The 27,494-nt window shown below is 46.2% G+C and overlaps 1 pseudogene; it reads left to right on the top strand.

The window, feature by feature from the left end:
* Positions 1-27,494, top strand: part of LOC120023015 — a 143,851-nt pseudogene that overhangs the window by 82,221 nt on the left and 34,136 nt on the right.

Here is a 27,494-nt window from a genome sequence, read left to right as displayed (position 1 = left end):
CCGCATAATGAATAAGACTGCCTGTGACTGAAGACTTGTGTTAGTTCCCCGAGCTAATGCCTAGGTTTTAGCTCAACGTAACAACACAGTCTTGAGGCACACAGAAGACCAGGGTTTTGAATCCAGTTAGCCACACCTGCAAGCCACGAACAGTTCACATCCTACATTGTGCACTGGTATTGACATTCCTTGATTTCCTGTCCTTCTGTAGGAGGCTGTTGTGCAGTATGAGCAGTATGAGCAGGAGGCGAAGCACTTCCAGGGGCTGATAGAGGATGCCCACAGGGTCATCCAGGACCAACCCATTCCTACCAGCAACATCCAGGAACTGCAGGCTCAGATCCTACACCATGAGGTATAGTACACCACATTGACAGTGGAAGAAAATACAATATTTTGCATATATAAAGGAATTGAAAACCTCTAGATTCTGGTACTGGTTCTGATAAGTAGGTATCCAAAACAAATGTAAAAAAAACAACTAAATGAACATTGTATAAGTGTATGCCTACAGTGTATATAGACGCTTAGCTCCCTTGTTGTGACCATAACCACTGACTGTGATCGGGATGCTACTAACAGGAGCTGGCCAAGAAAATCAAGGGTTACCAGGAGGAGATAGCCAGTCTGAACTCGAAGTGTAAGATGCTGACTGTGAAGGCCAAACATGACACCATGCTACTCACTGACACGGAGGGGGCGGGGCTTACCGTGGAGGACCTGGATGGAGACACAGACAAACCGTCTGTTCTTATGGTGACTGGCCGACTTCCCTCCTTTACTAATGATGTGTTTTGTACTGCATGTATTTTCTGATTACCGGTAATTAACTAACTCAGACAAATCACTCCACTGTTAATCCTGCGACCCTTCATCAAATCTGGAATCTCACGGCTAGCATGCTGTCTGTCAGAAAGACTACTGAATGTGCTAGTCTTATTGAGTTCTGCATGAATTATCTGATTGATTAACTAACTCAAACCATCTTGGTGATGGACTGACTCTAAAACGTGAATGCTCTTTGTGTATCTGTCCTCTCTGACTGTCCTGCGGTGTGTCAGATGACGGCTGGCCGCTGTCACACCCTTCTGTCCCCGGTCACCGAGGAGTCTGGGGAGGAGGGTACCAGCAGTGAGATCTCCTCTCCTGTCTGTCGCTCCCCTTCTCCCAGCACTCACACACAGGTATCACCTACTGAGCTCTCTCTCGCTCTCTCTTTCTCTCTCTCTCTCTCTCTCTCTCTCTCTCGCCCTCTCTCTTCCTCTCTCGCTCTCTCTCTTCTACTCTCTCTCTCTCCACTTTCCCTGCAGACCATGAGAGATTAAAGGAATCTCCATCCCCTGTCATCCTGTATTAAATGCATTGCATTAGCACTGATTAACTCATAGCTACTGGCTACTGTACTTCTCCACGAAGTACCTGACAACATAACTTAATGTGTACTGACCTAGACACCAAGTAACACTGTGGTGCCTCTCTGTGAAGGCTTACACATCAACCCCTCTATCTGTGAAGGCGTACACATCAACCCCTCTATATGTGAAAGCTTACACATCAACCCCTCTATCTGTGAAGGCTTACACATCAACCCCTCTATCTGTGAAGGCTTACACATCAACCCCTCTATCTGTGAAGGCTTACACATCAACTCCTCTATCTTTGTAGGCTTACACATCAACCCCTCTATCTGTGAAGGCTTACACATCAACTCCTCTATCTGTGAAGGCTTACACATCAATCCCTCTATCTGTGAAGGCTTACACATCAAATCAAATTTTATTTGTCACATACACATGGTTAGCAGATGTTAATGCAAGTGTAGCGAAATGCTTGTGCTTCTAGTTCCGACAATGCAGTAATATCCAACGAGTAATCTAACCTAACAATTTCACAACAATTACCTTATACACACAAGTGTAAAGGAATGAATAAGAATATGTACATAAAAAAATATATGAATGAGTGATGGTATAGAACGGCATAGGCAAGATGCAGTGGATGGTATAGAGTACAGTATATACATATGAGATGAGTAATGTAGGGTATGTAAACATATAAAAGTGGCATTGTTTAAAGTGGCTAGTTATACGTTACATCAAGATGGCAAGATGCAGTAGATGGTAGAGAGTACAGTATATACATATGAGATGAGTAATGTAGGGTATGTAAACATTAAATAAAGTGGCATTGTTTAAAGTGGCTAGTGATACATTTATTACATACATTTTTCCATTATTAAAGTGGCTGGAGTTGAGTCAGTATGTTGGCAGCAGCCACTCAATGTTAGTGATGGCTGTTTAACAGTCTGATGGCCTTGAGAAAGAAGCTGTTTTTCAGTCTCTCGGTACCTGCTTTGATGCACCTGTACTGACCTCGCCTTCTGGATGATAGCGGGGTGAACAGGCAGTGGCTCGGGTGGTTGATGTCCTTGATGATCTTTTGGCCTTCCTGTGACATCGGGTGGTGTAGGTGTCCTGGAGGGTAGGTAGTTTGCCCCCGGTGATGCGTTGTGCAGGCCTCACTACCCTCTGGAGAGCCTTACGGTTATGGGCGGAGCAGTTGCCGTACCAGGCGGTGATACAGCCCGACAGGATGCTCTCGATTGTACATCTGTAAAAGTTTGAGTGTTTTTGGTGACAAGCCGAATTTCTTCAGCCTCCTGAGGTTGAAGAGGCACTGCTGCGCCTTCTTCACCACGCTGTCTGTGTGGGTGGACCATTTCAGTTTGTCCATGATGTGTACGTCGAGAAACGTAAAACTTTCTACCCTCTCCACTACTGTCCCGTCGATGTGGATAGGGGGGTGCTCCCTCTGCTGTTTCCTGAAGTCCACGATCATCTCCTTTGTTTTGTTGATGTTGAGTGTGAGGTTATTTTCCTGACACCACACTCCGAGGGCCCTCACCTCCTCCTTGTAGGCCGTCTCGACGTTGTTGGTAATCAAGCCTACCACTGTAATGTCATCTGCAAACGTGATGATTGAGTTGGAGGCGTGCATGGCCACGCAGTCGTGGGTGAACAGGGAGTACAGGAGAGGGCTGAGAACGCACCTTTGTGGGGCCCCAGTGTTGAGGATCAGCGGGGTGGAGATGTTGTTACCTACCCTCACCACCTGGGGGAGGCCCGTCAGGAAGTCCAGGACCCAGTTGCACAGGGCGGGGTCGAGACCCAGGATCTCGAGCTTGATGACGAGTTTGGAGGGTACTATGGTGTTAAATGCTGAGCTGTAGTCAATGAACAGCATTCTCACATAGCTATTCCTCTTGTCCAGATGGGTTAGGGCAGTGTGCAGGGTGATTGCGATTGCGTCGTCTGTGGACCTGTTGGGGCGGTAAGCAAATTGGAGTGGGTCTAGGGAGTCAGGTAGGGTGGAGGTGATATGGTCCTTGACTAGTCTCTCAAAGCACTTCATGATGACGGAAGTGAGTGCTACGGGGCGGTAGTCATTTAGCTCAGTTACCTTAGCTTTCTTGGGAACAGGAACAATGGTGGCCCTCTTGAAGCATGTGGGGACAGCAGACTGATATAAGGATTGATTGAATATGTCCGTAAACACACCAGCCAGCTGGTCTGCGCATGCTCTGAGGACGCGGCTGGGGATGCCGTCTGGGCCTGCAGCCTTGCGAGGGTTGACATGTTTAAATGTTTTTCTCACGTCGGCTGCAGTGAAGGAGAGCCCGCAGGTTTTGGTAGCGGGCCGTGTCAGTGGCATTGTAGTGTCCTCAAGAGAGCAAAGAAGTTGTTTAGTCAGTCTGGGAGCAAGACATCCTGGTCCGCGATGGGGCTGGTATTCCTTTTATAGTCCGTGATTGACTGTAGACCCTGCCACATACCTTTCGTGTCTGAGCCGTTGAATTGCGACTCTACTTTCTCTCTATACTGACGCTTAGCTTGTTTGATTGCCTTGCGGAGGGAATAGCTACACTGTTTGTATTCGGTCATGTTTCCGGTCACCTTGCCTTGAATAAAAGCAGTGGTTCGCGCTTTCAGTTTTGCGCGAATGCTGCCATCAATCCACGGTTTCTGGTTTGGGAATGTTTTAATAGACGCTGTGGGTGCAACATCGCCGATGCACTTGCTAATAAACCCGCTCACTGAATCAGCGTATACATCAATGTTGTTGTTCGCCGCAATGCGGAACATATCCCAGTCCACGTGATCAAAGCAATCTTTAAGCATGGAATCCGATTGGTCGGACCAGCGTTGAACAGACCTGAGCGCGGGAGCTTCCTGTTTTAGTTTCTGTCTATAGGCAGGGAGCAACAAAATGGAGTCGTGGTCAGCTTTCCCGAAAGGAGGGCGGGGGAGGGCCTTATATGCGTCGCGGAAGTTAGAATAACAATGATCTAGGGTTTTGCCAGCCCTGGTTGCACAATCGATATGCTGATAGAATTTAGGGAGCCTTGTTTTCAGATCAACTCCTCTATCTGTGAAGGCTTACACATAAACCCCTCTATCTGTGAAGGCTTACACATCAACCCCTCTATCTGTGAAGGCTTACACATCAACTCCTCTATCTGTGTAGACTGACATATCAACTCCTCTATCTGTGAAGGCTTACATATGAACTCCACTATCTGTGTAGGCTTACACATCAACTCCTCTATCTGTGAAGGCTTACACATCAACTCCTATCTGTGAAGGATTACACATCAACTCCTCTATCTGTGTAGGCTTACTTTGCTCACTTGTGTTGTCTTCTTTCAGATGGGACGAGACACCCTCCCCAGAGCTCCCGTACAGGAGCTAAATGACCCGATGTTTGAATCTGAGGCTAACCTAGATGACCTTCAACGCTCCTGGGAGACCCTGGAGAATGTGGTACGCAATTCATATATACCTAATTTATACTGCTACCTATATTACCGTTCAAAAGTTTGGTGTCAAAAGTTTGGTATGAGATCTTCAGTTTCTTGGCAATTTCTCGCAAGGAATAGCCTTGAACAAGAATAGACTGACGAGTTTCAGAAGAAAGACTTTGTTTCTGGCCATTTTGAGTCTGTAATCGAACCCACAAATGCTGATGCTCCAGATATTCAGCTAGTCTAAATAAATCTGCCGTTTCCAGCTACAATAGTCATTTACAACATTATTAACAATGTCTCCACTGTATTTCTGATCAATTTGATGTTATTTTAATGGACAAAAAAAAATTCTAAGTGACCCCAAACTTTTGAACGGTAGTGTATGTCCTATCCTCACTTGCTTTTATGTTTGAATACCTCACCTATTTGGAAAAGTTTACAAATCAACTGTGAAGTACAACTATTTTTGACTACTGCTATGTCCTCTCCTGTCCAGATCAGTGAGAAGCAGAGGTCTCTGTATGAGGCGCTGGAGAAGCAGCAGTGCGACCAGGGTTCTCTTCAGTCTATCTCCTCTAAGATTGAGGCCATCGAGGCCAAACTCAACAAGCCACTGGAGGCTGACCGGAGCACCGATAGTCATATGGAAGCCCATCAGGTAAGGGAGTATCAGTATCACTTGAGACTGAAAACATAACACTTTGCTATGCTCAAGGTACCAATTTCCGCATGACCTCTAGGTATGCTCATGACCCTATGTTTTCCATATTCGTCAACTACAATGTGATATTATGGTTCCAACCCTAATCAATGCTCAGTGCTCAGCATAGCCTTCCCACCCTAACTAACAGTGTTATTCCCTCTACCAGGCCGTGGTGGAGGAGGTTCAGAGTCTGCAGGAGGAGATAGACAAGCTGCAGACCAGCTTCTCAGACCAGCTTGGTTCTGCTGCTGTGGACGACCCGGCCGACCAGCTGGCCATGCAGTCCACCCTCACTGTCCTGTCTGAGAGGATGGTCACCATACAGATGAAGGCCTCAGGAGAACGACAGCTACTGGAGGTAGTCAAGCTCCGTGTTCTATATCTGTGGCAGACACTGCCTCAGATTTTTATTGATATTTTATTGTGTTACTATTTTTCCTTTCGTTTATATAGCGAATTTTTGCATTTCACGGTAAGATTGTGTTCAGCGCACATGACAAACAAAATGTGATTTGATTTTGATTTGATGTTAATTAAGCAGTAGATTTGAAGGTTTGAGTGTCTAAGTTGAGATGGCCATTAAAAGTATGTAAATTGAGGAGTCAAGCTTCGTGAGCATAACAACTAGCTGTGCCTAGCATATTTCATGTGATGTCTTGTCCCGTGCTGCCCTGCTCTGTCCAGGAGCGTGTCAGTGACCGTCTTGAGGAGCAGCATCAGGAGCGTGTCAGTGACCGTCTTGAGGAGCAGCATCAGGAGCGTGTCAGTGACCGTCTTGAGGAGCAGCATCAGGAGCGTGTCAGTTACCGTCTAGAGGAGCAGCATCAGGAGCGTGTCAGTGACCGTCTAGAGGAGCAGCATCAGGAGCGTGTCAATGACCGTCTAGAGGAGCAGCATCAGGAGCGTGTCAGTGACCGTCTAGAGGAGCAGCATCAGGAGCGTGTCAGTGACCGTCTAGAGGAGCAGCATCAGGAGCGTGTCAGTGACCGTCTAGAGGAGCAGCATCAGGAGCGTGTCAGTGACCGTCTAGAGGAGCAGCATCAGGAACGTGTCAGTGACGGTCTAGAGGAGCAGCATCAGGAACGTGTCAGTGACGGTCTAGAGGAGCAGCATCAGGAGTGTGTCAGTGACCGTCTAGAGGAGCAGCATCAGGAGCGTGTCAGTGACCGTCTAGAGGAGCAGCATCAGGAGCGTGTCAGTGACCGTCTAGAGAAGCAGCATCAGGAGCGTGTCAGTGACCGTCTAGAGAAGCAGCATCAGGAGCGTGTCAGTGACCGTCTAGAGAAGCAGCATCAGGAGCGTGTCAGTGACCGTCTAGAGGAGCAGCATCAGGAGCGTGTCAGTGACCGTCTAGAGGAGCAGCATCAGGAGCGTGTCAGTGACCGTCTAGAGAAGCAACATCAGGAGCGTGTCAGTGACCGTCAAGAGGAGCAGCATCAGGAGCAGACCTTACAACATTACCTCAACCAAGCTGACCAGATGGACCAATGGTTGCTCAGCACCCGCGAAGCCCTCCGTCCCAGTGCTGAGGAGGAGCAGCTCATAGACGGCCAGGTTAGAACAGAGGTCCCCCTACTGGCAGATAAACACACGCACGCACTCACACATGCACAAACGCACGCACGCACGCACACACACACACAGACGCAAATATGCACAGACACACACATGCACACAGACAGAGTCCCTTTGTTTAACAGTTCCTCAGTGATTCACATGAGTTTTCCCCTTTTACCCAGCCGTTCATTTAACTTCCAATGATTAAATCTCACTATAACTCCTGCTTTTTGATTCTGCCTCTCACATATGGATCGACCCCGCTTTGTAGGAACCTGGCAGCAGTAAACAAGAGTGTAAGCAGCATAGTTAGAGGGCGGGGCTGCCTTCAGGGTTAGGTTACTAAGCGGCTGTAACACTAGTCTAGTTATGCAGATTATGCAGATGTCTTTCGTGTCTCTACATGGGGCCTATTCAGTGACAACATAGGGGCCGGGTCAGCAGGGGGGCTGGCTTATTCGTTAGATTAATTGAATTCCGACTGCAGGGATTGGTTGGTGGCGGAAGTGGGCCAGCCTACTGGAATATCAAAGTAGGGAATCTCAACTGACAGGCAGGGAGGGTTGGAGGATGAGGGGGAGGGGGGAGTCACTCCCTTTCTTGAAGAGACCTGTTTAACTTACCGATATACACTTAGGCAAGGCTATGGGTCTCATATTAATGGAGGATTAACCCTTCATGTAGGAATCTTTGAGGCAACATTTACTTTGGGCCTTCTGTGGTAGCTCCAGTATCTTTTCATTGCAAGGACCTATTGTGATCCAGGCCACTTGGGAATCTATACTTGAGCGGGAACATGTATGCTGAACATGAGACGTGAAGGATTAGTGGTAGTGTGCTGTGTTGTTAGGGAGGTGAGGGTGTTGGTAGGGAGGTGGCCCTACAATGATGAGAGACCTGCTGCTAATAAAGGGTTCTATACAGACCATGGGCCTGGGGGTCCAGTTAACTGTCTGCCTGGTGGGTCTGGTTAACTGTCTGCCTGGTGGGCCTGGTTAACTGTCTGCCTGGTGGGCCTGGTTAACTGTCTGCCTGGTGGGCCTGGTTAACTGTCTGCCTGGTTAACTGGCTGCCTGGTGGGCCTGGTTAACTGGCTGCCTGGTGGGACTGGTTAACTGGCTGCCTGGTGGGCCTGGTTAACTGGCTGCCTGGTGGGACTGGTTAACTGGCTGCCTGGTGGGCCTGGTTAACTGGCTGCCTGGTGGGCCTGGTTAACTGGCTGCCTGGTGGGACTGGTTAACTGGCTGCCTGGTGGGACTGGTTAACTGTCTGCCTGGTGGGCCTGGTTAACTGTCTGCCTGGTTAACTGGCTGCCTGGTGGGCCTGGTTAACTGGCTGCCTGGTGGGACTGGTTAACTGGCTGCCTGGTGGGCCTGGTTAACTGGCTGCCTGGTGGGACTGGTTAACTGGCTGCCTGGTGGGTCTGGTTAACTGGCTGCCTGGTGGGACTGGTTAACTGGCTGCCTGGTGGGCCTGGTTAACTGGCTGCCTGGTGGGCCTGGTTAACTGGCTGCCTGGTGGGACTGGTTAACTGGCTGCCTGGTGGGACTGGTTAACTGGCTGCCTGGTGCCTGATTGACTGAAGGTTACACTTGGAAGGCAGCACCATGTTTGAGCTGGCCTCTCTCCTGCTGCTCCAGAACATGCTGCAGGAGATAGAGCAGAAGGTGGTGGCCCTGTCGGAGCTGACCATGCGCAGCGAGAGCCTGCTTCTGGAGGGAAGGCAGGAGACGCGGATGGACATAAGGGAGGACACAGAGCAGCTGGCCAGGAAGCTGCGGACGCTGAAGGGAAGTCTGCTGGAGCTGCAGAGGATGCTGCAGGACAAACACATCAACATCCAGGTCAGGCTTTTTTCTGGATACATAGTAACTCTCACTAAAGTGCTCTCCATGAGATGCATGTGATTACGTTTAAGAATTAACCATGTATTGGTGTCAATGGAGGATTTTAAAAAACAAACTCTAAACACATACCTTTATTAGGTTAGTTCACATTGCAATCCCTAAAAGGATCTTCACCAGGTCAATATCCTAAGTGCTAACCATCTAATGTCTAATGCCTTCACCTTGTTTGTCAAGCAGGACACTCTAGCATAGGATGCTTTCCAGGAGATGAAAGTGTCACTGAGTACATGTGATGTCTCTGTGCTTGAGCCCCTTCTAATGTCTTCTTTCTCCTCTGAGCCTTTGGCATAATGCCCGTTTCCTCCTGGTCTTTACTGTGGCTAATGTTTTCAGGGATGTGATTGGGTGAACTGGATTGCAAACAAATTTGCTTGCATTATGTGTCTTGCTGTCTTGTTTGAGGTTTACAAATCAAAATAACGAGAGAGTTTGATCTAAATCTACTCAAATAATCAAATCAAATCAAAGTTTATTTGTCACGTGCACTGAATACAACAGTTGTAGACCTTACAGTGAAATGTTTACTTACAGGCTCTAAACAATAGTGCAAAAAAAGGTATTTGGTGAACAATAGGTAAGTAAAGAAATAAAACAACAGTAAAAAGACAGTGAAAAATAACAGTAGCGAGGCTATATACAGTAGCGAGGCTATATACAGTAGCGAGGCTATATACAGTAGCGAGGCTATATACAGTAGCGAGGCTATAAAGGAAGCGAGGCTACATACAGACACCGGTTAGTCAGGCTGATTGAGGCAGTATGTACATGTAGATATGGTTAAAGTAACTATGCATATATGATGAACACAGAGTAGCAGTAGCGTAAAAGAGGGGTTGGCGGGTGGTGGGTGGTGGAACACAATGCAGATAGCCTGGTTAGCCACTGTGCGGGAGCACTGGTTGGTCGGCCCAATTGAGGTAGTATGTACATGAATGTATAATCAAAGTGACTATGCATATACGGTAAACAGAGAGTAGCAGCAGCGTAAAAAGAGGGGTTGGGGGGGCACACAATGCAAATAGTCCAGGTAGCCATTTGATTACCTGTTCAGGAGTCTTATGGCTTGGGGGTAAAATCTGTTGAGAAGCCTTTTTGTCCTAGACTTGGCACTCCGGTACCGCTTGCCATGCGGTAGTAGAGAGAACAGTCTATGACTGGGGTGGCTGGGGTCTTTGACAATTTTTAGGGCCTTCCTCTGACATCGCCTGGTTAGAGGTCCTGGATGGCAGGCAGCTTAGCCCCAGTGATGTACTGGGCCGTACGCACTACCCTCTGTAGTGCCTTGCGGTCGGAGGCCGAGCAGTTGCCGTACCAGGCAGTGATGCAACCAGTCAGGATGCTCTCGATGTTGCAGCTGTAGAACCTTTTGAGGATCTCAGGACCCATGCCAAATCTTTCTTGTTTCCTGAGGGGGAATAGGCATTGTCGTGCCCTCTTCACCTAGCCTCTTAACCTAGCCTTAACCTAGCCTTAACCTAGCCTTGACCTAGCCTTGATGTTTGGTTGGTCTTGTTGTCAAGATATGAATCAAACGAATCCTTACATGAATAACCATATTTCTTGTCTTTTTGCTCACAACTGTTTCCATAAGTAACCCTCTCTCTGCCTGTGTCCAGTTCCATGGCTCTCTGCAGGACCAGGAGGACAGTGAGTCTGACTCCACTCTGTCTCAGGGGCCCAGCCTGCAGGACTGCCTGTTCCAGGCCCACACCACACTCTCACAACACCACCAGGACAGCCTCCAGAGACAGAGGGTAGGGAAGTCTTTCTCTCTCACACATACTCACACGATCACTGTCATGTCCGTGTCTGAAAGCTGCTGTTTGTTTGTTAGTTTGTTCATTCAATCATTCATTCAAAGAGAAGCAGACTGATCACGTTTGTGTGTTGCTGTTGTTTAGGAGCTGGAGGAGCAGCTAGCTGAACAGAAGAAGCTGTTACAGTCTGTAGCCAGTAGAGGAGAGGAGATCCTGATAAAGCAGGCCTCACCTAGCAGTGTCAGGTATAAACACCTGAGAGAACAGCAACACAATGGTCTGACATGGAGATTCTGTTGACTTTCCAGCACTTTATCTTCTGTAGTGTATCATGTTTTTACGTTATGTGATATTGTATATGTTTTTGGTCTGTTGAGGTTCTTTGCTTCACGTTATGTTTTTGGTGCGCAGTATGACAGAGCCCTTCTCTCCGGAGATACTGCTGGAGCGAGAGACCCAGGCTGCCCAGTACCAGATGAGACAGAGGTGGGAGAGCCTGAGGAAAGAACTGAGCACCAAGCTCCAGCTCCTACAGAAAACCCTGGAACAAGACCACAAGCAACAGGTACTGACCTCACCGTCCATCAATGCCTACTCCCAGCAGGCAACACTGGTTGAAAGGCACTTCTGGTTGTAATTACGTTATTTCAAACAGATTTTCCCGCTGAGCTGTAGCAAGTACTTTTATAAATCATTATGAACTCATATCCTCTGATGTACTGTACTGTGATGTCTGACGGTGACGTGGCCATACTGTGTTACAGATTTACTCCAGAACTGCCGCTGGGACCCTGTTTAAAGGAGAGATGGGTAAAACAGAGGATAAATCTTCACTGAAGATGTTATATGAGGGTTTCAGCCAAACGATGGAGGAGATGTCTTGTCAAGTAGGTTATAACAACACTATAACATCACTGTTATTGTACTGTATGTTATCCTTGTTTTCTGTTGTTGAATTATGTTTACGTATGGAAATATACAGTTCAGCTATGCACTGTATCTATCAGGAATGGGGACAATTCCATTTCAGCTCAGTCAATCCTTCCTGAATTGAAATGGGAATTTCAGTTTACTTCTTGAATTGACTGTATTGAAATGGAATTGACCCCAACCCTGGTATCTCTGTCAAAGACTGGGGCCTCTGAGGGCAAGGTGATCCCCATGGAGCAGCATCTCTACCAGGCCGTGTCAGCTACCTCCTCCTGGCTGGATGGTGTGGAGAACACCCTGTTCTCTGGTCCTGCGCTGCTGACAGAGAACGCTGAGACACAGCTACAAAACCAGGAGGTAGACCACTGCAACACCTAACATCCATTTTCACAAAGCACACAACGCCTACTCTCTTAGTATTATGTCATCTCAGAATGTGATCATGGTCTTTAGAAACAGCCAGCCGGTCCCTAATCATCCTAGCCCTTTTGAGATGTTCAGATCTGAAGGATCTGTATAGATATAAGCAGTGTAGTGGTGGAGCGTCTCTTATTGGGCCAAGGGGAAGGTTTAGGGAGCAAATAAAGACTCCTTCCAAGTCTTCCTCCATTCCTGTGTTTCACCTGGTGCCAGGGATGTTTGGTGATTCTGTCGTCTCTGTTTCTTCCAGGCCTTAGGGAAGGATGTCAGTGAGGTGACTGGGGAGGTGAGCCACAGCCGGGGTCTCCTAGGCCAACCTACAGGGCTGTGTGCGGAGGACCAGGTCCTGTTAGAGGACACACTGGACTGTTTGACAGAGAGGCTGCAAACTCTGGACTCTGCCCTGGAGCGACGCTGTGAACACATGAGGACTAGGATGCAGGAACTCACTGCCTACCAGGTATGTTAGGATCATAGTCCATGTTTAGGATACTGTATATGTACATGTGGTGTACTTGTCTCTAGTCATTGTACTATTATGCAGGAACTTAGCCACAGACTAACAGGTTAGGTTACTGTACATGTGGTGTACTTGTCCCCTTTTGAGACAGTTTCTGGACTCAGATCAAGCCTATTCTTGGACTAAAACGCTTGCTTGTCGAAGTGGTTTTAAGTCCAGGAATGGCCTTAAGCTGGGTCCAGGAAACTGTCATTAAGTGTTATATTACTATCTTACGTACTGTATCTCTGTATAAGCAATGAATTAAGTTTATCTTGTATTGGTTAATGCAGACGGAGTCACAGCTTCTCCTTGCTGATTTAACCGACACCAAGTGCCAGATCCTTCAGACGTTGGCGGGAGCCACGGACAGACCAGGATCCAAACAGCTTGAGGTGAGACATAAGGGGGTCATACGTGCTCATGACAAGTCTTACAATGCATTATAACTGCAGGCTTTAATTTCCTCTCTTTAAGTTCTTCCTGCTCTTATTATAAAAGATAATAAAAATACATTTTATAAGATGCTAACCAGTATTGGTTTTGTCTGGTAGGTCATAGCTGAGGCTGAGGAGGGTTTGAGAGAGTTTGAGCAGAGGATCACCCAGCTGAAAACAAGAGGAACAGAACCACAGGCAGAACAGATGTCCACCAATGAGATGCTCAAGCTACAGGTATCTGACCTCTCCATACAGACAGTTCACACACACAAAAAATACACACAGACAGACACACAGACACAAAATTATTCACCAATGTATGTTTACACAAACACTGCATAAACATGAATTAATCATATTATATCTGTATGTCTTTTCTGCCTCCTTCTCCTTTCCCTTCTTCTTCTTCTCCTTCTCCTTCTTCTTCTTCTCCTCATCTACAGGATGCCTATGAGGAGTTGGTGATGACGGTGGGCTCGCGGCGTAGCAGCCTGAACCAGAACATGGCTCTGAAGGGGCAATATGAGAGGGCTCTGCAGGACCTGGCTGACCTGGTGGACACTGCTCAAGACAAGATGGCCGGCGACCAGAGGGTCATCGCCAGCTCTGTGGAGGAAGTTCAGATTCTCCTTGACAAACACAAGGTAGACTTTAACCTTCCATAGAAGTAGATTTACAATAATTTGAATAATACAATCAATAAAATACATCAAGTATTTTACTATAAGTCAAAAAGCAATTCAAGACTCCAGAATTCTAGGAATTCTGTGTGAATAGTGCAAAGTCCCTGAGCGCAGCTCAAACTCAAACTTTGGTCACCAAGACCAAAGGCAATGACCGTAACCTCTGCTCCAAGAAAGCTGGCTGCCTCGGGGGAGCCTATTTAACATCATCTTTATTGCAGGATTGCTCAAGAGTGTTTTTCTCTCTCTCCAGGAGTTCTTCCAGGGTCTGGAGTCCCACATGATCCTGACAGAGACGTTCTTCAGGAAGATCAGTGGCCTGGTGGTTCCCAGAGAGAAGCAGGCTCTGGAGGAGATACTGACCCTGGCCCAGGGAGTCCTCAAACAGGCCCACAGGAGAGGGGTGGAGCTGGAGTACATACTGGAGGTAGGAGAGTTGTAGTAGTAGTACTAAACTCAGCAAAAAAAGAAACGTCCTCTCACTGTCAACTGCGTTTATTTTCAGCAAACTTAACGTGTAAATATTTGTATGAACATAACAAGATTCAACAACTGAGACATAAACTGAACAAGTTCCACAGACATGTGACTAACATAAATGGAATAATGTGTCCGTGAACAAAGGGGTGGTCAAAAGTAACAGTCAGTATCTGGTGTGGCCACCAGCTGCATTAAGTACTGCAGTGAATCTCCTCATCATGGTTCTTGCTGTGAGATGTTACCCCACTCTTCCACCAAGGCACCTGCAAGTTCCCAGACATTTCTGGGGGGAATGGCCCTAGCCCTCACCCTCCGATCCAACAGGTCCCAGACGTGCTCAATGGGATTGAGATCCGGGCTCTTCGCTGGCCATGGCAGAACACTGAAATTCCTGTCTTGCAGGAAATCACGCACAGAATGAGCAGTATGGCTGGTGGCATTATCATGCTGGAGGGTCATGTCAGGATGAGCCTGCGGGACAGGTACCACATGAGGGAGGAGGATGTCTTCCCTGTAACACACAGCGTTGAGATTGCCTGCAATGACAACAAGCTCAGTCCGATGATGCTGTGACACACCACCCCAGACCATGACGGACCCTCCACCTCCAAATCAATCCCGCTCCAGAGTACAGGCCTCGGTGTAACGCTCATTCCTTCGACGATAAGCGCGAATCCGACCATCACCCCTGGTGAGACAAAACCACGACTCGTCAGTGAAGAGCACTTTTTGCCAGTCCTGTCTGGTCCAGCGACGGTGGGTTTGTGCCCATAGGCGACGTTGTTGCCGGTGATGTCTGATGAGCACCTGCCTTACAATAGGCCTACAAGCTCTCAGTCCAGCCTCTCTCAGCCTATTGCGGACAGTCTGAGCACTGATTGAGGGATTGTGCGTTCCTGGTGTAAATCGGGCAGTTGTTGTTGTCATCCTGTACCTGTCCCGCAGGTGTGATGTTCAGATGTATCGATCCTGTGCAGGTGTTGTTACACATGGTCTGCCACTGCGAGGATGATTAGCTCTCCGTCCTGTCTCCCTGTAGCACTGTCTTAGGCGTTTCACAGTACTGACATTGCAATTTATTGCCCTGGCCACATCTGCAGTCCTCATCCCTCCTTGCAGCATGCCTAAGGCACGTTCACGCAGATGAGCAGGGACCCTGGGCATCTTTCTTTTGGTGTTTTTCAGAGTCAATAGAAAGGCCTCTTTAGTGTCCTAAGTTTTCATAACTGTGACCTTAATTGCCTACCGTCTGTAAGCTGTTCCACGGGTGCATGTTCATTAATTGTTTATGGTTCATTGAACAAGCAGGGGAAACACTGTTTAAACCCTTTAAAATGAAGATCTGTGAAGTTATTTGGATTTTTACGAATTATCTTTGAAAGACATGTTCCTAAAAAAGGACGTTTCTTTTTTTGCTGAGTTCATATGTACTTTTAGTAGTTGTGTTGTACTATATGTGTAACGCTCGTCCTCCTCCTCGTCTGAGGATGAGCAAGGATCGGACCAATATGCAGCGTAGTGTGAATACATCTGTGAATACACCCAGCTCACGTCCTGACCAACTAAACAAAGACAAAACAAAGGAAATAAGGTCAGGAACGTGACAATATGTACTGTAGTAGTAGTAGTACTATATGTACTGTACTAGTACTATATGTACTGTAGTATTAGTATATGTGTTGTAGTAGTAGTAGTACTATATGTACTGTAGTATATGTACTATCATACTTAAATCGGTGGAATACCTTTTTCACACTACTGTGTTGGCCTGGTTACGCATCTTCCAGAGTTGCTGTAACCATGCTGGAAAGGACAATGTGAAAAGTCAATATCCAGGCCAGCACAGTTCGGTATATGTGTAACCCAAGTATAACGGAATTGTTATTTTTTCATGAGTTATACTTATACTTGCCTCTATACGTGTGTTTTCAGACTTGGAGCCGTCTGGTGCCGGACTACCAGGCTCTGTGTATGCAGTTGGAGGCGGTGGAGGGTAGCATCCCCTCAGTGGGCCTGGTGGAGGAGACAGAGGAGAGCCTCACTGAGAGGAGTTCACTCTATCAGGTATAGTAGGTCACTATCACCATGTTATGCAATGTTATGCAGTTATTACAGAAAGCCATTGGCACTTTCATATACTGTGTGTAACGTTTGAGCTGACAATTTACGATTTTCCTAATAAATACCAGAAAGAATACTGTACAATAAAGTGATAACACAATTTATTTAATTCATGTCCCCCATCTTGGTTTACCTCCTTCTCTCCATAGAGTCTGAAGGGCAGACTGATGGAGCACAGGCACAAGCTGATCCAGGTGCTGGAGGAGGGGAAGAGGCTGCAGCTGTCTGTGTGCTGTCCTGGCCTGGACACAAAGCTCACAGTGCTAGGGGAACACTGGCTCAGCAACACTACCAAGGTCAACAAGGAGCTGCAGAGACTAGAGGCCATACTCAAACATTGGACCAGGTCAGGGCTGAACACCAAGAGATATTATTTAGGGTGTGCTGTGTACTGGATGTGATGTAGACATGGGTTCAAATAGTATTAGTTTTCTTTCTAATACTTTAGCTACTACTTGAACCCAGGTCTGCACTGTATGTACTGTGAATATGTTGGGGGGGGTTGAATATCACCCACTAAGCCTGTTTGTCTCCATGTGATGCCCAGGTATCAGAAGGAGTCGTCAGAGCTGATTGGCTGGCTGCAGTCTGCTCTAGAACGTCTGGACTTCTGGAACATTCAGGCAGCCGTAGTTCCACAGGAGATGGAGACCCGCAGGGACCATCTCTCTGCCTTCCTGGTGAGTCAACATCTCAAAAGAGTGGGTGATACCTTAGAGGAAGTGGATATTCGACTGGCAGATCTGGATCAAATGGTTATAGTTAGAGGTGAAGAGTAGGGTTAGAGGGGTTAGAGTAAGGGTTAAGTTTAAGGGGTTTGAGAACCATCATCCGGAACCAGCTGTATACACAGCCTGATATTCCATGTAAAACTGACCGTTATACTATTCTCTGTTCTCAGGACTTCTGTAAAGAGGTGGAGTCGCGTTCATCTCTGAAGAATTCTGTGCTGACTGAGGGTAACCAGCTACTGAGGCTGAAGAGTGCTGGAACTGCAGCCCTGCGCTCTGACCTGGCCCGCATAGACTCAGAGTGGACCCAACTATTCACACTCATCCCAGGGGTGCAGGAGAAGCTACACCAGGTACTAACACAGGCTTATCTGCACACACACACACACACACACACACACACACACACACACACACACACACACACACACACACACACACACACGCAGTTGACTAAGCTGCTCACACGCATCCACACCTATTGCTGACAGGTGTATAAAATCGAGCACACAGCCATGCAATCTTCATAGACAAACATTGGCAGTAGAATGGACTTCCTGAAGAGCTCAGTGACTTTCAACTTGGCACGGTCATAGGATGCCACTTTTCGAACTAGTCAGTTCGTCAAATTTCTGCCCTGTTAGAGCTGCCCCAGTCAACTGTAAGTGCTGTTATTGTAATGTGGAAACGTCTAGGAGCAAAAACGGCTCAGCCGCGAAGTGGTAGGCCACACAAGCTCACAGAACCGTCCAGGGCTGAAGCGTGTAAAAATCATCTGTCCTCGGTTGCGACACTCACTACCAAGTTCCAAACTGCCTCTGGAACCAACGCCAGCACAATAACTATTCATCGGGAGCTGAAAGAAGTGGGTTTCCATGGCCGAGCCTAAAATTGCCATTCACAATGCCAAGCGTCGGCTGGAGTAGTGTAAAGCTCGCCGCCATTGGACTCTGGAGCAGTGGAAACGCGTTCTCTGGAGTGATGAATCACGTTTCAACATCTGGCAGTCCGATGGACGAATCTGGGTTTGGCGGATGCCGGGAGAATGCTACCTGTCCCAATGTATAGTGCCAACTGTAAAGTTTGGTGGAGGAGGAATAGTGGTCTGGGGCTGTTTTTCATGGTTCGGGCTTGGCACCTTAGTTCCAGTGAAGGGAAATCTTAATGCTACAGCATACAATTACATGTTAAACGATTTTAAACTTTGTGGCAACAGTTTGGGGAAGGCCCTTTCCTGTTTCAGCATGACAATGCCCCCGTGCAGAAACAAAGTCCATACAGAAATGGTTTGTCGAGATTGGTGTGGAAGAACTTGACTGGCCTGACCTCAACCCCATTGAACACCTTTGAGATGGATTGGAACACCGACTGCGAGACAAGCCTAATCGCCCAACATCAGTGCCGACCTCACTAATGCTTTTGTGGCTGGATGGAAGCAAGTCCCCGCAGCAATGTTCCAACATCTAGTGGAAAGCCTTCCCAGAAGAGTGGAGGCTGTTAAAGCAGCAATGGGGGACCAACTCCATGTTAATGCCCATGATTTTGGAATGAGATGTTTGACGAGCAGTTGTGTTTATTAGCCCGTTTCTTTTCCTCAGTTACAAATGGAGAAGTTGGCCTCTAGGCATGCCATCTCTGAGCTGGTCAACTGGATGTCTCTGATGGAGAATGTGATTGGAGAGGACGAGGAGAACCTGAAAGGAGCAGTGGGGTCGACTGTCATCCAGGACTATCTACAGAAATACAAGGTAAGGAACAGAAAACTCACAGCTAGCACATTTGGTTCCTTGGAAGTTGTGGAAACGTACCGTTTTGGTTTCTCATTGGTTCTGAGAACAAAGCCATAAGTTTCCTTCACAGTAAAACAGAACGTTTTTTAAACGTTCTGACAATGGAAGTGATCATTTTGCCTGTTCTGGGAGCGTACATTAGTAGGTTGCAATGAGGTTTTGAGAACGTTTTTACTATGGTTCCCTGGAAGTTTTCCTAGGGGGGTTTATTAATGTTCTGAGAACTGAAAATTATATGTTATTTGAAGGTTAATTAAGTAGCATTTTGAGAACATTCTCTAATTGTTGTGAATGTTTTTGAACAACATGTTAAGGTTACTTGGAGGTTTTTGAATAACTTCCTTAAAACTTTCACTGAATGTTTCAATAAGACTTTTAATAACACTGCTACCTTAGTTTGGGTTAACCGTTTTGAACACCAAGCACACATGGAAATTAATTTGCTTCTGCATTAATCATGCAAACACATTTCTTTTTTTAAATTGTGCCACGGTGTCAGTGAGATTCAACCCCATGATCTTCTGTTCTCTATCCATGGAATTAGTCCACTGCACCACCAGGATGGAGATAGCATGCCATGTTTTTTTTACTCATACAAAGCTGTTCATTTTAGTCTATTCGAACAGACCCCATTTCAAAGGAAACAACACTCATTAAGATCAGGTGTCGCCAATTAGTGGGCACGGCCAACACACCTGAACACACTTAACAAGATAGAGGATAGAGAGAGTTTTGTTGATGCTGAAAACGAAATGTATGTTTTTAAATAACATTAATAGAACGTTCTTTGAACGTTACTAAAGTTTTCTTAAGGTTTTTATGAACGTTCCTAGAACATTACCAAAAAATGTATTAAACGTAACCATGAATTACTAAGATTTTTATTTTTTTTGTCAAGTTCCTTAAATGTGTTGAGAATGTTCCAAAGCTAAGCAACTATCATACATCATTCCCAGAACATTGTGGGAAGGTTGTATGCAAATTAACCATAGGACAACCACTCTCTCACCAAGCTCTAAGAAGCATATAGTTCTCAGAACGTTATGTGCTAGCTGGGCTGAGACTACAATATTCCATATATATTTCAAGTGTTTTCTGGTTAAATAGACTACCTATTTTACATGATCACGAGAATAGTGGATAATGAATGACTCCGCCATTCATTTCACTCTTTATACTCACTCTAATAGATAAAGCAGAATACAAATGTCTGTTGGACAATAAAGTCATCTTCTTCTTCTTCTCCTTTACATTATCCTTCTTCTTCTCCCCGGTCTCTCTCTCTCGCTCTCCTTCCCCAGGGCTTCAGAGTTGATGTGCGCTGTAAGCAGCTGACGGTGGACTTTGTGAACCAGTCTGTTCTCCAGATCAGTGATCAGGATGTGGAGAGCAGGCGCAGCGACCAGACAGACTTTGCCGAGAAGCTGGGAGTCATGAACCGACGCTGGCAGCTACTACAGGGACTCGTCACGGAGAGGGTGAGAGAGAAAACAAACCACATTCAACCTCATCTTAAAATGTCTACTTTCAACGTTATTTGTTAGAGAGGGAAATTAGTTGTGCAACAAGATCACACATAAGAGAATAAACATACATGTAACCTGATGCATTATGGGTATTCCAGAGCATGGTTAAACTTAAACCCCTGGCTATTATACCACAATCATATAAAAAAAAATCTCATCATTAAAGCATATTTTTATGTATGACATCTCATTTACTGTGTGGCTCTTTGAATTATGTCAATGTAGAATTAATCTACTTTCATTGTATTATATAATTGATGATGTAAGCTTCGTACCCAGAACTAAATCTCTTGCGCGCTCTGAGCAGCTAGAGACAGACAAAGCCTTATGATCAACCAAAGTCTGTTATGTGTTTCAGGGATTATTTCATTGTCTCAGTACGTTATCTGACTCTGTGCTGTGTTGCGTGGTCAGGTCCAGTTCCTGGAGACTCTGCTGGAGGCCTGGTTGAACTATGAGAACAACATACAGGGCCTGAAGACCTGGCTGCTCGCTCAGGAGGAGAGGCTGAAGAGGAAACCCAGGATAGAGGACCTAACCTCCGTACAGAACGCTCTCAATGACTGCCAGGTAGGAACATTCGCTGCACTTTGTATTGATTTATTAGATAAATCTTATCTTGTTTTTGCACATTTACAGTATATTATGTCTTTGGGTTTCAATTTGGTTGTGCATTTTTTTCAATTAAGAATCTTGATCTTTGTCATGTTGATTGTAACTGCTCTCTGCTCCCTGATAGTAGTTTAACTACTAAATAAGTAGTTGTTCTGCTCTCTCTTTCCACTGCTTCTGCAGGAGATGGAGGAGAAGGTGAAGGAGAAGGAGAGTGAGGTGGAGGGGGTGGAGGAGCAGGCCTGTGCCCTCATCCAGAACAAAACCGACGAGGCCTGCGCTGTTGTCATGGAGACGCTCCAAGCTGTCAATCACACCTGGGCTAACCTGGACCACCTGGTAGGCGGAGCTATTTTATGGAGTGTAAATAATGTATTATTGGTCTGTGAGTTGTATGAGAGGTGTGATAATCACAGATGTAGCCCACTAAGTACCCCATACTCACCTATAACCACACACTCAGCTACTGCCCCATTATAACTACCCTTCACTCACTATGATGATCCCCTGTTGCAGAAGAACACTGAACACAACTGCAAAATGTATTAAGCTCCGTGGACTACTTTTTAAGTGTAAACCCTATTGTTCTACTCCGTCTCTGCTCCACGCCAGATCGGCCAGCTGAAGATCAGCCTCGTGTCAGTGGTGGACCAGTGGAGTCTGTACAAGCTGTCCTCAGAGGAGATGAACGGCTACCTGATGGAGGGGAGGTACTCTGTGTCCCGTTTCCGCCTCCTCACCGGCTCCCTGGAGGCTGTACAGCTACAGGTGGAGAGTCTCCAGGTAATACCAGTATGAACAGGCATCACAGGTTTTTACAAATGTATTTTTGTCTACCCTGTAGCCCAACACTTCTACATCTTTGAGGGGGAGTGGAGGAGTGCACACTTCGGGAGAAATTTGGGCTAATGTGTTTGTGACTTGTGTTGTGTAGAGCCTACAGGAGGAACTGGAGAAGCAGGAGGGCAGTCTGAGGAAGTTTGGCTCTGTGACACACCAGCTGCTGAATGAGTGCCACCCGTCTGTGTCCGACTCCCTCAACAATACCCTGAAGGACGTCAACGCTAGGTTTGTTTGTTTATTTGAATCACTTTAAGACCACAATGGGGGCATATCTTCCAACAGTTCATGAGTGGGTGTGAACCGTGACTTTTAAGTCTTCAGGTTTCAAGCAAGGTCATGTGATCATCGTTCCAAACCACCTGTGTTGTGCTCAGGTGGAGCAGCCTCATCCATGATCAGTTGATCCAACAACAATAAGATTTTATTGATCCATGATCCATTGATCCAAGATGTGGATCATCAATGTATGTTGTGTCCAGGTGGAGCAGTCTTCTGGAAGAGATCTCAGAGCGTCTGAAGAGCAGCAAAGCCCTGCTACAGCTGTGGCAGCACTACAAGGAGCTGTATGGAAAGAGCAGCTCCAGTGTCCAGCTACAAGAGGAGCAGGCTGACCGACTCCTGGAGACCGCCTGCACCAAGGACATCACAGACGAGGAGGTCTCCACCTGGATCCAAGACTGCAGCGTGAGTAGGAATGGTGTTTGATTGACCGTTTTACACATGCATAGGACTCAGCACGGAGCTATATACTGTCATCTCCTATTAAGGCCTTTTTGCTTATATGGCCTGCTATGAAAAGAAGTGTTGGAACACTTGAATCAGATGTACGTTTCAGGGTTTAATGCGCTAAGCTTTCGGTCAACAATGATCCTTGTCAGAAAACGAAATGACATTTGGTCATATTACTTTGTGATAATAGATGTGTTCTGTGTTGGTGTATGGTGGTGTTTCTCCAGGAGTTGCTTCGTGCCCAGGCTCCAGTGAAGGCATCTCTACAGGTTATTCAGGAGCTAGGAGATCAGCTGAAGCAACAGGTGGACACCTCCGCAGCGTCCGCCGTCCAGTCAGACCACCTCTCTCTGACCCAGCGCCTGGCCACTGTGGAGCAGGCCCTCAGCAGGCAGCTCACTACACTACAGGTACAGGGGGAAGATAGGACTAGATTCACCTGATATATTTTACCAGTTGCTTACTCTATGATCCCAAAGACCTGGAGACATTAGTGTAACCTCATGCTACTGAGATCTTCTAAAGAATGTACTTTTCAGTTGCTTCATTGGCCATTGGTTCATGCCTTTTGACCAGGGATCCCTTGAACAATGTATGTATATCTTAATGGGATATGATAAAGGATAATTGAATAAAAACATCTCTTGTTGTCCTGTAGACGGGAGTTCAGGACTATGAGACCTTCAGTGAGCAGCTGGGTTCCTTAGGTCGCTGGATGCTGGAGGGAGAAGAGGCTCTGAAGGTCCAGGATCCCAACAGTTCTTCTGACCTGTCCATCATCCAGGACCGAATGGAGGAACTCAAGGTAAGTCACTGTGATCTACAGTATCTAGCCACAATACTTTATATGACTGACTTCTCAATTAATTTCCTTGTTTCCTTTTCTAATTTTCACTGATTGGAAAAGATTAAAAAGGTGAAAACAATATGGTGGAAACTCATTAGGCTAGCCTTTCCATGGTCCGTTCTTTCATATCAGAGCAATGAAGGAGAGGAAACAAGGAGAGGATGGATTTTTAGACAATTGAGAAAGAGGCAGTGTCTTAAGGAAGTGTTGATGTTACTGAGAGACTGCTGTTCTGTGCTGTTCCCTCTACAGAGACAGATCTTGAGATTCAGTAGCATGGCTCATGACCTGGAGCGTCTAAACGAGCTGGGCTACAGGCTTCCTCTCAACGACATTGAGATCAAACGCATGCAGAACCTTAACCGTAGCTGGTCTGCAGCCAACACCCAAACCACTGAGAGGTTCAGGTAAGTTCATGAAAAACTTTGATCACATGAAATAACTTCAAAAACTTTTTTCAACGAGATTAAGGTTGGCTCAGTAAATAATTTGATGACATAGGGAAGGTATTTTGACTGTGTGTAACGGATGTGAAATGGCTAGCTAGTTAGAGGGTACGCGCTAATAGTTACGTCACTTGCTCTGAAACCTAGAAGTAGTGTTTCCCCTTGCTCTGCAAGGGCCGCGGCCTTTGTGGAGCGATGGGTAACGATGCTTCGTGGGCGACCGTTGTTGATGTGTGCAGAGGGTCCCTGGTTCGCGCCCGGGTCGGGGCGAGGGGACCCCATAAAGTTATACTGTTACATTGGTGCCGTGACCCGGATCACTGGTTGCAGCGGAAAAAGGAAGAGGTTGAAAGGGGGGTGAGTGTAACGGATGTGAAATGGCTAGCTAGTTAGCGGGTACGCGGTAATAGCGTTTCAATCAGTTACGTCACTTGCTCTGAAACCTAGAAGTAGTGTTTCCCCTTGCTCTGCAAGGGCCGTGGCCTTTGTGGAGCGATGGGTAACGATGCTTCGTGGGCGACCGTTGTTGATGTGTGCAGAGGGTCACGGCGAGGGGACGCCATAAAGTTATACTGTTACATTGTGTGCTTATCTAGAATTTTATCTCCCATCGACGTCAATTAATGATTTAAGTGAAAGTCCGAATTGCACCCCTTATTTCAACTCTGAATCAGGCCCCGAGTTATTTCAATGACTGATGGTTTTTGTGTCTGATATTTTCGGTTGTTGGTCTCTCCTCAGCAAACTGCAGTCATTCCTGCTGCAGCAGCAGACGTTCATGGAGAAGTGTGAGACGTGGATGGAGTTCCTGGTACAAACAGAGGAGAAGCTGGCCGTGGAGATCTCTGGGAACTACCAGAGTCTGATGGAGCAGCAGAGAGCGCACAAAGTAGGTGGAGGATGTCCTGCTGGAAACATAACCCAGTAGTGAACCCGGTGGGGAATTATGACGTCATCCCAGATTACAACTAGTTCTGAACCAGTTCTGGTTGTGATCTGGTTGTAGCCCTTTCCTGCAGTCAAATTACCAAAACTCCCTGGGTGGAATGCTATTCATATTTTTCATAATTTTATAATGAATTTAAAAAAAATGTCAACACTAATAATCCTGTGTTTCTATGTCAAACGGTTTAGTTATATTTCAGTCTTCTGTGCTGCATATAAAGTACAGTTTTGGAATGCAAACTCAAAATGTAATACATTTCAAATCTATATCTGACATGGTACTGGTGTCTTCTTTTTTTAAAGCCCATAACCATGTGTTTGAGGTGTATACTTTTGTTTCAAGGTAGATTTGTTTAAGACTGTGACCCTGAGTTAGCCCACTGCAGTTAAAGGGATAATTACATAATTTCAACCAGCTTTGCGTGCTGGGATTTGGGACGTCTGGATTCCATAGAGTCATCATGACTGCTATAATGCAATAATTACTGTTATGTCACTTCCCAAGATGCTCTTACTCTGATCTGAAATCTGAATGTGTTTTCTCCACAGCTGTTCCAGGCTGAGATGTTCAGTCGTCAGCAGATCCTCCACTCTATAATCAGTGATGGCCAGAGGATGCTGGCGCAGGGACAGCTGGATGACAGGTACAGTACACTGCCTCATTTTGTAAAGTGTGTTGATACACATATCATGACACTCATATGATGCACTTTAAAAAAAACTTGGCTTAACTTAACGTGTACTTGGCTCTTATCATTCACAAAGCTGTAGATGAGTGCCTTGGTATAAACTTGATCATTCTTGTCTGCTTTGTATGAGTCTTCTACAGCAGGTTCCAGGGTTCATAATCAAACCTTGATGATGAGTGGATTATTTGAATCAGCTGTGTAGTGCTAGGGCAAAGAACAAAACCTGTACCCAGAGGGGCCCCAGGACCTAGTTTGGGAAACCCTGGTGTACAGTATATCCATCTAATCCAGTCCTTATCTTACTTTAAATGTCCTCTCTCTCCTGCAGGGATGAATTCAACCTGAAGTTGTCGCTGTTGAGTAACCAGTGGCAGGGCGTGGTGCGTCGCGCCCAGCAAAGGCAGGGTATCATCGACAGCCTGATCCGCCAGTGGCAACGTTACAGGGATATGTCAGAGAAGCTGAGGAAATGGCTAGTGGAGGTCTCACACCCCGCCGAGGCCCTACTGGCTGGGGCGCCCGTACCCCTGCAGCAGGCCAGATCCATGCTGGACGCAGTTCAGGTATTTTAGTCTCAACTAACTCTGATGACCTCTTGACCCTAGCTAGCTACCTTCTTCTTGGTGATATAAAACTTGTGACTATTTATACCAAAACTCACTCTCTCTGACGACTGTGTTGAATGGGACTACCTTTTTTCACCCTGCACAATTATGACTTTGGAGATGGAGAGATATTTAATGGATAACAGTATTGTACTTATCCTCAAATGGCAATATCCTCACCATTTCAGCTGTACCGGGGAATAAGGCAAGGCTGACACCTATCACCTTTATTGTTTGCTATCACATTAGAGCCATTGATAAGGGTTAGAGTTAGGGTCAGGGTTATGCTCTAACTATCCTGATATATTCCTATGCCTCTGTTATCCCAGTTGAAGGATAAGGTTCTGTAGGGGCAGCAGGGCAGCTACATCTTAACAGTGGAGGGTTAGGGCAGTGATATTCAAAGTCAGTAAATGTAATGAATTGAAGGTTATTTGTTCATGTAAAATTGAAATGTGTTTTAAGGTTGTGTCATTAGATACCGCTGAAAACATTTAAATATCACTGAGTTGGGGTCAGGGTTACGTTCTAACTGTCTAGCCTCTGAAGGAGAAGGTCCTACAGCGACAGCAGGGCTCTAACATCCTGACGGTGGATGGTTAGGGTCAGTGTTAATGCTATGTGCTGACTTTCCGGTATCCCTTGTTATCTCAGATAAAGGAGAAGGTCCTACAGCGACAGCAGGGCTCTTACATCCTGACAGTAGAAGCTGGGAAGCAGCTGCTCCTATCTGCAGACAGCAGGGCAGAGGTGTCTCTGCAGGGAGAGCTCACAGACATCCAGGAACGCTGGAGACATGCCACCATCTGCCTGGAGGAACAGAGGCGTGAGCTGGACAAGCTGATGAAGGTACACTGCACCAAGCTGTATCTTTAAACACACCTTTAGCTGTACCTTTAAACAACCTTTTCCTGGTTGCTAAAATTCAAATAGTTTGCCTAATTTCAGTTTATGTGACAAAACAAGCAATATATAGTGTAGAAAGTCATTGTAAAACTCTGCGAAATATATTTTAAGTAACCAAAAATATTGCATTTTCAGCTGTTTGAAGCTAGTGTGCAAAAACGCACATAAAACAGATCTATCACTTCTTAGGCGTGCTTTCAATGAGAATATCAAATCTATAACTCACATTTCTATATGAATTTGGTCAGGTCACCACAAAAAGTTACATATTGCAGCTTTAAACACACCTTTAGCTCTACCTTTAAACACACCTTTAACTGTACCTTTAAACACACCTTCAGCTCTACCTTTAAACACACCTTTAACTGTTCCTTTAAACACACCTTTAGCTGTTCCTTTAAACACACCTTCAGCTGTTCCTTTAAACACACCTTTAGCTGTACCTTTAAACACACCTTCAGCTGTACTTTTAAACACACCTTTAGCTGTACCTTTAAACACACCTTCAGCTGTACTTTTAAACA

The sequence above is a fragment of the Salvelinus namaycush genome, chromosome 28, assembly GCF_016432855.1.
Source record: "Salvelinus namaycush isolate Seneca chromosome 28, SaNama_1.0, whole genome shotgun sequence".
NCBI classification, from domain to species: domain Eukaryota; kingdom Metazoa; phylum Chordata; class Actinopteri; order Salmoniformes; family Salmonidae; genus Salvelinus; species Salvelinus namaycush.
The sequence above is the reverse complement of the archived record's forward strand: the minus strand, read 5'-3'. Positions and strand labels throughout refer to the sequence as shown.